A 10,685-nucleotide genomic window follows, 5' to 3' on the forward strand; every position below is an offset into this window, starting at 1 on the left:
CTGTGTGTCTGTGGGCTGTGAGGGTCACCTCCTTGTACTTCATTTCTGCCAGATGATTAATGGTGACCACATCTGCTGGTGCTGAAGAATGGACAAACCTGCACTGCTGCTGCTGTTCTTCTTCAAGATAAACAGCAGAAGTCACATTCTCCATTCTGATGTATAAACACATTTTTATGTGTTTATAGGTTATATGTATGTTTGAAATTTGGTTTAACCAGCAAAAGTCCAGGTTCCTTTTTTATTCCTGTTTGCCTTCCTTTCACATTCTTTTTTTGCTGACCTGCAATCCATTTTCTGCCCCAGTTCTCTCATTTATTGATCATTGCAGCATTGCTTTTGAAATATCCTAATGTGGGGAGTTTTCCATTTTGTCCAGCAGGCTCCTGTGCCTTTCACAGAATACAAAGCCTTTCTTCTGATGAAAAAAAAAAAAAAGTGGTGGGGAAAAAATGCTTCAAGGGGCTTGCAACCCTATTTTTTAAGCTAGCAAGAGTCATACTCCTCCTTGCATGAAATTGAATGCATTAAAAACAGTCTGGGCCACATAAAACATTTTTTTTTTCCAGCAATGTTTTCTCAGATGTCATAAAACATCTGTGCAGGGCTTGGCAAGGCAAGGCAGTGCCTCTCTCAGCTGAGTGAGGCTGTGACCACATCCCCTGCTTGTCCCTGTGCCCCATTTCCCACCTCCCAGCCTCAGCTGGAGCAGCAGTGAGTGCCCCATGGGGCTGTGCCTGATCCAGGTGTGCCTGACACAGCTGGGTCCCAAAATCCTTCTCCTGCATCCCCCCTGCCTGGGTTCTCCTCCTTGCCTCACACTTTGAAACCTCTTTGGAGCTGAGCCATGTTTTATTTTGTTACTCCTCAGGGGAGACACACATTTTCTCCTCGCTCTTACTTCCAGTTTTTCTGGCACTAAGCCAATGGCATTTACTTCTTTTATAAATGTCATCTGCATAGCTGGCAGCACATCATTAATATGAGACTGAATTCATGCTGAATGTAAATCTAATACTTTTTCCAAATTATTTTCTACAGAATTTTAAAGTGTTTATCACCTATTCAGCAGGAACACAGGCAAAATAAAACCAAGGAAAGGAACACTGCAATGGCTACTTTGAAGCTGCTTTTACAGAAAGAATATTTTAAATAACTTTTTCTGATTTTATAAAATGTAGAGAACACTAAATACTTCCATTAAAACAGCTATTCATTTCTGAAGCAGAATCTCAAGCCCCAAAACTTCCATCATAAGACGGTCTTGGGGTATAGGAGAGGCAAAATTTGTTAAAGGAGAGGATAAATTTTATATTAAGAGACCTAAATCAGCAACAATAATCAGTGTTATAGAAAAATCCCTCTCCCACAAATGCTGGGCCAATGTCAGGACAGGTGCAGTACACTCAGTGCTATTGAGAGCTGGGATTTGGGGTGTGGTGAAGGAATAAAGGGAATTCTTCCTCTTAATCTAGTAATTTCACCACAATGTAATTCCACTCTGAGGTTTTTAGTTCAAAGACAATCATTTGCAGTACAGCCAGCAGAGGGAGCGTTTAAAGCAAAGTCTGGTGCAGAAATTTCTAAAACCACACTGACAAAGGGGCAGTGTTGTTGTGGGAACTGCACCAGAACGTTTGGGGCAGCCCAGCCGTGACTTGTGAATTCATGCAGAGACAAGGCAGGAGAGTCACGCCAAGGGGGAATGAATTACTGAGAGTTCTTGCAAAAAAAAAAAAAACAAAAAAAAACCCCAAAAAAAAACAACAACAAAAAAAAACACCCAAACAAACCACAAAATAAAAACAAACCAAAAACAACCCCCCAAAAAAACCTAAACCCCAAACAAACAAGCACCTCATAACCATTCCATCCCAGGGACACCCCATCCCTGGAAGTGTCCCCGGCCAGGCTGGACATGGCTTTGAGAAACCTGATCCAGTGGAGGGTGGGAATGGCAGGGGGTGGAACGAGATGAGCTTTAACCCAAACATTCTGCGGTTCCTCAGCGTGATTCACTGAGCCCTTGGCAGGCTCTGAGGGTGTTTTTCAGGTGACCTGGCCGTTATTTCAGACCCTGGCACCCGCTGGGTGTGTGCAGTGACCCGGGATGGCTGCAGCTGCCCGAGCATGTCTGCAGGGCCACAAGGTGAGGGAGAGCACCCAGGGGAAATCTCTGCTCTGTGCCCAGGGCCATGCCCATGGAGAGCTGGATTTTCAGGGCTGTCTCCATTGCCTGCTCAGCCCTCTGTCTGTGCCACTGAGGGCTGCATGGAGGCATAAGCAGCATCTCCAAAAACCTACAGAGAGCTGTGAGTCCCCCCGAAAATAGTGCAGGGTAATACCTGAAGAAGTAGGGCTATTTCTGCCCTTGTGCTATGGCATCTCTGCTCTTTTAATGGTGCAAAAGGCAACTCACTGAAAGAAAAAGGGCAATTTTTACAGTCCTGCTCCTGATGCTGGGAGGAGAGGACCTTTCCAAGAGCCCCACTGGCAGCACTCTGCTCTGGGGCCTGTGGGAGCCAGGGTTCCACAGCACAGCCAGCAGCTGGGTGTGGGTTATTGGAGTTATTTGGGATTATTGGGCTATCAGGTGAGTTACATTTGGTGTTCCTCACACCCAGCCCATGCACGTGCTCCACACTGCCTCAGCAGCCATGGCAGCTGTGCCACAAATGCGCTGTGGGTGAGGGAGCACTGCCCGGCCAGAACAGCTCAGCAAAGCAGCTGTGCACACTTAGTAAGGCTCTAGCCATTTGTAAGGAGTTTTTTCCTCCCCAAAAAAACCCTATGCTGAGGAGCATGCAAAGGCAGGAGTCAGACATGCCTCCTCATCTCCCTGTGCAGCTGGAGAGGCTCAGCCTGAGGGCTCAGGGCCTGCACCCAGCACTGGGGCTCTAAAAACCCCTGAAAAAAAAAATGCAAAAAAACCCCTCCAAAACTCCCAATTTCCTTTTGCATTCCTATTTTTCATCACCAGTTCCCCTGCACAAGTGCAACAGAACTTCCCAGCCTTTCTAAATACCATACCATTGCAAATCCTGGTTCTGGTGGTCTGTGTGGACAGACAAGGGAGGGAAGATGCCCCTTGTTATTTCACAGTCACAGCCTGGATTTGAGCACAAAGAACCAACTTAGTTTTAGTTGTTTAGTTCATGATCTGCTGAAATACCAGGTGGTTAAATCAGAGATCAGATATTGTACATTTGTATTTCATGTTCAACCCCAGAGTGGGTTGACATGAAATACAGACAGGACATCTGGAATGCAGGGAGCCTCTTTGGACACATACACAGATTTATCTGGGTGTTGGCCAACTCCACAGTAGAATTATGAAAATTCAAAGAGAGGGGTACCAATGTGAGAAAGGTCTGTGGAATTACATGTCTCACCATGAGTTAAGCTGGCGAAACAGAGCTTTCAGCCTGAGCCAAGGTATATTTTTCGGCACACTCTCTGAAACTACTTGCTATAAATTATACTTGTGCATATATACACACACACACACACACACATACACGTTTAAATTGCCATAGTACAAACCTAGAACCACTTTATTAAGGATTATAGCTGGCTCTAGATTTACAGTGGTCATTTTAGTCAGGCTAAAATGATGATATTGGCATGAATTTGGGCTCAAGCCTTTTATTTTTTTAAGTGTCATCATCTTGGCCTCTTGGGCTGGTGATTTTCTCGCTTGAGTTTCCAAGGGAGTATCCAAGCTTAAGCAAGATCTAAACAAGTCTGCTGAGCTCTGACCTTCAGATTCAAACATTTACTTCATCAGCCACTCATGCAATCTCTTTGGACCTTCATTCCAAAATGCAAATCCCAATTCCAACTTACTCTTTAGTGTTGCTTTGAAATGCACCTTCAGCTTGAATAGCCTATCATGTCACCTCTCCTGCTCACACCATTATCTCCTGAGCCAAGAGCCGTTTGCTGTTTGCATGTTAATGCAGGAGAGCCAACCCAGCTGGGTGCTCTTCCCCCTAAAACTTCCTCAACAGGCTGGTTTGCTAAGCTGCAGCTGCAGTGGGTTAAGGGCAGCAGGGTTAACTCAGCACCTCTTTGTCCCAGCTGAGAGCAGTCACCACACTGCTCTTGTAAACATCCAACAACCCCCCTTGACCCAGACTCAGTTCCCAGAGCTGTAGCTGGGAGCAAAACCAAGTATCTTTCCCCTTCCAAATCAATCAGGGCATAGGAATCGTTAAAAGCTAATCTGTGCCAGGACCCATAATGAAATGCTGAAGTCATTTATTTTCCAGATGAATAACAAGTTAAAGCAGAATGTGAATTTCCTGTTAATACTTCATCCTTGCCCAAAGGGCTGTCTCAAGAACCAGGGGATCTTTATTGGGTGGGAAGGAGGGCATCAAGCTTGGGGAGAGGAGAGTTTAAAAAGCAACCAAGCCAGCAAGGGCTGAAGATCAGCTGGGTTAAACTTTTGTGCCCCACGAGGCCTGGGAGCAGGAGATCTCCCATGGGTAGGGGTGGCTGTTGGGTGCAGGTGGGGCAGGGAAATTCCACCCCTTGTGTCGCTGTCACTTCCCCAATGCCTGGACATGGGCCAGCTCTTCAGAAACCGTCCAGGCCAAACAATGGAGGCGTTTCCTAGTTGAGGCTTGCAGGAAGAGATTGTGAGTTTGGCCAGAAATGGGCTGGCAGGCTGGGGAGCCCCTGTGGTCCTGGATTCACCAGCCCAGCACTCAACCACAGGGGTTGCACACAATCCATAGGATCTCTATCTCCTGTGCAAGGCATTGCAGAATGCAGCAGTTCACCACAGTGTCAGCAGTGTTTATTCAGGCAAGGATTTTAGAACACAAACACAGCAGCAGCCAGTGGGCTGGCACCAGGGCTGGCACCTGCTCTAACTGAGCAGGTTTGGACAAGGCTCCTACAGCACCAAGCTGCTGCAGGCTTGGGAGCATGGAGAGTCCTCTGAAAATATTACATTTCTCACAGCTGAGGAGACAGCTATTCATTAAGGAAGAAATGAGATGACTGACATATTGTCATTTTAGGACCTTAACAATAGTCTGCTGAATCCAACAGAGAGACTGACACTGTCCTGAGGAGCTCTGGGACCACAGCTGGCAGAGAGGGAACCCCAAGAGCCCAACAGCAGGAGCTGCTGCCCCAGCCAGAGGGGTCTGTGAGCATCTCTCAAGCTGTGTCAGTGAGGTTTGAATAGGGATACACCTAACTCAGATTAGAAAGCTTTTGCCCACTTTATTTGCAGCTGCTTCATCTAATATCCTGGTGAAGAACCCCCTGACACCAGAGCAAGGAGAGAGTGACTGGCACAAACAAATGGGGTATAAGTGGGAATTTGCCTTGCTTTTCTGAACAGGCAAACTGCAACACACAAGGCAAGGTCAAAACTTTCAGAGCCGGTGCTTTCCACATTATCAGGAAAATACTTAGCCAAGGAGGGAAAAACACTGCTGCTTATCTACTCCACCCCTCCACTCAGCTTGTTTCCCTTTCCCTTAAATGTTTGAAAATAAATGAGCCAGTGTGGTTTCAGTAGAGTGCTTCAGATATTAAACAATCTGCTGCTCACAGCTAATAAGGAAGAAGCCTGGCCAAAACCCCCTGTTTACTGACTGAGCCCTGCCCTCCTGGAGCCAGGAGGGAGCAGCACTGAACAGAAATCTTGAGAAATGTTGGGAAATCTTGGGAATTGTGCAAATCAGGACAGTTCTGCCCTTTAGCAAAACCTTGTTGCCCTTACAATTGAGGAAAAGACTACTTTAACGTGCTTTGAAGTATCCCATGAATCTGAAGTTTTGTTTGCCCTGGGTGTAGAGAGTTTCAGTTCTGTTTTCTCTCTGGTCTACGTTGAGCAGTAATCATTAAATGAAACTAGTCTAGCTGGGCAAGGTTGCCTGGTTTATACTCTTTTACAGCCTTTATCAGAACTAACAAGAAATGATAAAACCTTGCAAACAGCACACAGTCGGAGGTATCTTGCTCCTGGCAACTACCATTTAAAAAAAATCCTGTTCTTCCACTAAATGCCTGTAATCTCAGCTTTGTTTTGTAGCTGGGACTTAATGTCTCAGGTATTTAGCATGCTTGCATGCAGCACAGGATCCAGGGCTGGAAATGCAGGCCCTGGGTGAAAGAAAAGGTCTCCTTTCTCCAGCCTGGTCTGTTTTAACTCTGCAGAGATGCCAGCCTGTCTGTGTTCCATCACCTCACTGGAGAGATGTCATGCAGACATGTCACCACTTAGTTGGACTTGTCCAGATTTGTCTTTTCTTTCTTTCTTTCTTTCTTTCTTTCTTTCTTTCTTTCTTTCTTTCTTTTCTTTCTTTTCTTTCTTTCTTTCTTTCTTTTTCTCACCCTGTTATTTCTCCTGCCCTTGTTTCCTTAGACGTTTGTTTTCTTTGGAAATACCTTTGTCGTGGCAGCCACAGGTAGAGAGGACGTTCAGACTGAGGGTGACAGGGATTTCTGTGAGGTTTTTGCAATAAAGTCTTGCAATGGTGTGTTTCTCCTAGAGGTTAAAGAGGTATGTATTTAAAGTGTTTTGTGAACTATTCATATGACTAATAATATATTCTCACCATAAGTGAATTGAGAGGCACAAGTATTAGGCATTTGTGGATTCTCAGTTTCACTGATAAAACAAATAGCCTAGGTTTGCACTGTTAATACCATTTTGGGTTTTCTTATCAGAAACTTTTTTCCCCCAAAATATTTTCACAGGCACAGAATTACAGAAATTTCAGTGCTGTGCTCAGCAGAAGTGCTTTCCAACTTGCTGTAGCTACTTTCTGTGTAAGAATTTTGCTTTCCTTTGGTCATGTATTTTAATTTGGGAATGAAGAGTGAGGGACATTGATGCTCTCAGTACTTAGTTTTGGTCCTTCAAGATATCACCAGTGTGGCTCTCAAGCCCATGCTCCCTGCTGAGGTGTGTAGGGAGGAAAGATCCAGATCCCATCTGAGCTCCCTCTCTGCTTTTCACCACAGACCAACTTTGTTTATGTCAAAGTTTGTGTTTACATAACAATTTGTGTTTAAACACAAATATTTTCCATGGTGCAGCAAGCCAAATACATTACCTAACAATATTGTACAGCTATCTGCAAACATTTTGAAGCCTGAATAATATTTGCTCAGTTCAAGTTTAGACCACACTCACCAAGAAAAGTCAGGTGAGGCTTTCCAGCATGGTGACATCTTCCTTTTCTTCCCTTATACAAACAGGAATGCTCATTCCAATTAATGTAGTCTTCAGAGAAAAATAAAACCTGTATATGAAATCTAATAGCACAGGTAGATCTGCAGGGATTAACAATATAAAGGAGAACATTGTCAAGCATGTAATGATATTTTTTGTAGGTCTGCTACAGCTAATGCTTTTAATTGTATTTTCCAGTTTAATTCTAGTAGCCAAAGGCACGATGCAAAAGGCAAATAAATGACAGGATCATTGGCATGTCCAAGTGCTTCTTCTCCACATAAATAAGGCAGACAGCAAATATGAGTTGAGAAAGGAGATCGCTGTGTTGCAGTTTAATTCACTCAAGATTTCATCAAAATTAATTTTACACTGCAGGATGGAAAAACAGGCCTGGGAAACACATTGAAAATGTCAGGAGGGACAGGAAACCAGGGAATCCCCCTCCCACATCACCATTTCACACAAGTGTGGGAAGGCTTTGTCAGCAGAGGGATTATGGAGAAATAGGGTCAGACAGAGCATCCTGCTGCTGCGTGCAGGTCCCCATTCCCTGAGTGCCTGAGGTGCTTTACTGAGAGATTCTTCTGTGATTACAGGTGCAATTGGTGAAAGGCTTTTGAAACAGAAAGGCATTCCTACCAACCTGACAGCAGCAACAGATTTAATCATCCATGCCCAGCTGGGTTTTTTTAAGACATCAGCCCTGCAAATACAGTGGAGGTGAACTATCTCAGCACTTCCATCGGTGCTGCTCAGCTTGTTCTAATGTACCCAAGGAGCTGCAAAGAAATGATTTTGACTGTAAGCCCTTGAGGGCTAAGATTATCTTTATGGGCTTAGACAAATACACAAACACATTACCAGAGCTTTGTTTTTAAGTCCATCAGAGCTGAAAGGTGAAATATGTCAAAAGACAAGTACTTTTCCTTGACTTTTAAGTCAAGGAAGGTTTTCTCCTGATTCATCTACAAATCCAGCCAGAGTAAATAACTTCTAAACTGCAAATAGTCATTAAACTTAAAACTCAAGGAACCCTTGGCAACTCTTCACCTGGTTTTTTTAAAGCATTTTTTTTACTTACTATAAAGGAAAGCATGTCTGTATTTGGCTTCTTCACAGATTATTTGGCCATCTAGCCTACCAAAACCCTGCAGTGATACTGTTGATCACATCCAGTTTTGGAAAGCCACGCTGTGCTGAGAAGAGTATTTCCAGGCTGTGAGCCATCCAGTGAGCCTGTTCCTGCTGCAGTTCATGAGGCTTTTGCTGTGAATTGGAACCAGGGCAGGCCCACATCCAGTGCAAGGTCCCAAAGACACTCACACACATTTCAAACCAAAAACCATCAGCTGTGAAAACAAAACATTTGGGGGAACTCCAGTCAGGGAGCAAGCTGCCAAAAGAAATGATTCTCTGTTTACGTGGAGCTGTTTGCATTTCTTGTTTTCCTCTGTGGCTGGTCAGGGCAGGACAGGTGAATGCAGCTTCCTGGGAGGCAGTGGCAGCAAGCAGTGAGTGACAGAGTGACAGAGTGACCGAGCAGACCCCTGGCAGCATCCACGAGCCACCTCCTGGGCTTTGCTGCAGGGTAAGGCTGCACCCTAACATTGCAGAGCTTGTTCCTATTGACCCCTCACTGTATTCCTGAAGGGCACTTTTCCCCCAGTAATCCCATCAGCTGGGTGAGTCCCCAGACCAATTTGTGCCTCCGGGATTCCTGCAGGGATCACTCCTCTCCCTGATGTCTCAGTGCAGACCTCTGTGTGTGTCTCTGTCTGTCTTCATCACCTGCACACTTACAATTTTCAGTTCAGGTCAGTGCCACACCAAGCCCTTATTTACAGTCAAAAAGGAGGTGTTAGAAGGGAGGGAAGGCAGATGTGTTTATCCAGTACCAGTGATTTCAAAACAAGAAAGTCATAGCGAGTCATGACTGGATTATCTCAGCTGCCAGCAGCACAGCCCAAGCTCAGTTTCCTCCACTCAGCACACTCACAGCACTGAAGTGAGCCACTGCAGGGTTAAACTGCCATGACTAGGAAGAAATGCTTCAGAAACACACACACACACACACACACACACACACACACATATATATATATGTGTGTGTGTGTGGTGTCTATATATGTTGGGGGGTTTTGCCTTTTGAAAACTGGAGTTCAAAAGTAGATACCACATATTTTAAAAGCCTTTGTGCTCCTTGGAGCACAAAGTTTCAGTCTGTGAAGCATTCATCTCCATGATATGACCACTGGCTGACCTTTTTGCTGGTGCTGCCTGTGTCAGGATAAAGCACAAATCCTTCTGTTGCTACACAGCTCTGTCAGCATTGATACTGCTGGGTGAAGAAATAGTGTCCTAATTTGAACACAGCCTAAAGCCTTTCTATTTACTTCAGCTAAAGCTTCCTGCACATGAACATTTCTGCTCAAAAGATGAGTATCTTGTTAGATAAATATCTAGGATTCCCCAACTCTTACACACTGCTCACTTTCTCTTACCCTTACAAGTCTTTTGCACTCAGCTGTAACAGCTGAGACTGCACCAAAATGCAGAAACATTTAGGTGAGAAACTTTGGAAGCCAGGTTGGATATTACACCTTCTACTGACATAAAGCTGAGAAAAAGAAAGAGGTAAATACAAGATGTTTTACAAGAACTGCAAATTCTCCAGGTCAGTGTAAATACACATTAAACACACACCACACCTCTGCTCCAGGCTGTCAGAAACAGGAAAGTAACCTGACAAGAATTTTGGAGAGCTACATGCTTACCAAACAGTGAACAGTATTTGCCTGAAAAATGAACATTCTCCACATTAAGAAAATGTAATAGCAGGTGTCCTACAGGCAAAACACATATTTGTCTCAACTATAGCAGAACTCCATCTGGGGATGAATGTCATCCAGAGTATTCAAAGCACAGTAAATCAAAGTTTTGCTAAATGCACCAAACCAGGATTACCATACACTGGGAGGAATTAGATCTGTAATATACATATACATTTAAATGTCTGTGTGCAGGTTTAGGTAGGAGTGTGCATTCATTCATGGAATAGAATGGACCTCTACATCCATAGAGACAGGGAGACTGCAGGTCTGGAGCAGCACCAAGTTCAAGGATTATCTAATTAGTAGTGTTTTTAACCAGTCTGCTTCTCTTTACATTCCTTCCCTGTGAAAAGAAAGCAAAGGTTTGTCAATGCCTCAATAATTCACTCTTAAAAGACAATTCCTACAAAATGCTCTTCAGGCATGAAATCTTCACAATCCTTCTGTGGGGGACTGAGTTCTGAGATTTCTTCCACCTGATGGTTGCCTTGAAGACAGGGACACAGCATGGAAGAAAAGCTGAATAATGTGGCTAAAGTCAGAGAGGAAACCTGGCAAAGAGCCCAGCCTAGCTCCCAGGAGCTCTGAGCTGGCAGATCTCCCCTTGGCTCACATCTCCACCTGTTTGATGCAGGCTACAGAAACACCTC

Source organism: Agelaius tricolor, unplaced genomic scaffold (genome assembly GCF_023055355.1).
Source record: "Agelaius tricolor isolate 1412-34295 unplaced genomic scaffold, bAgeTri1.0.p SCAF_12, whole genome shotgun sequence".
In the NCBI taxonomy this organism is placed as follows: domain Eukaryota; kingdom Metazoa; phylum Chordata; class Aves; order Passeriformes; family Icteridae; genus Agelaius; species Agelaius tricolor.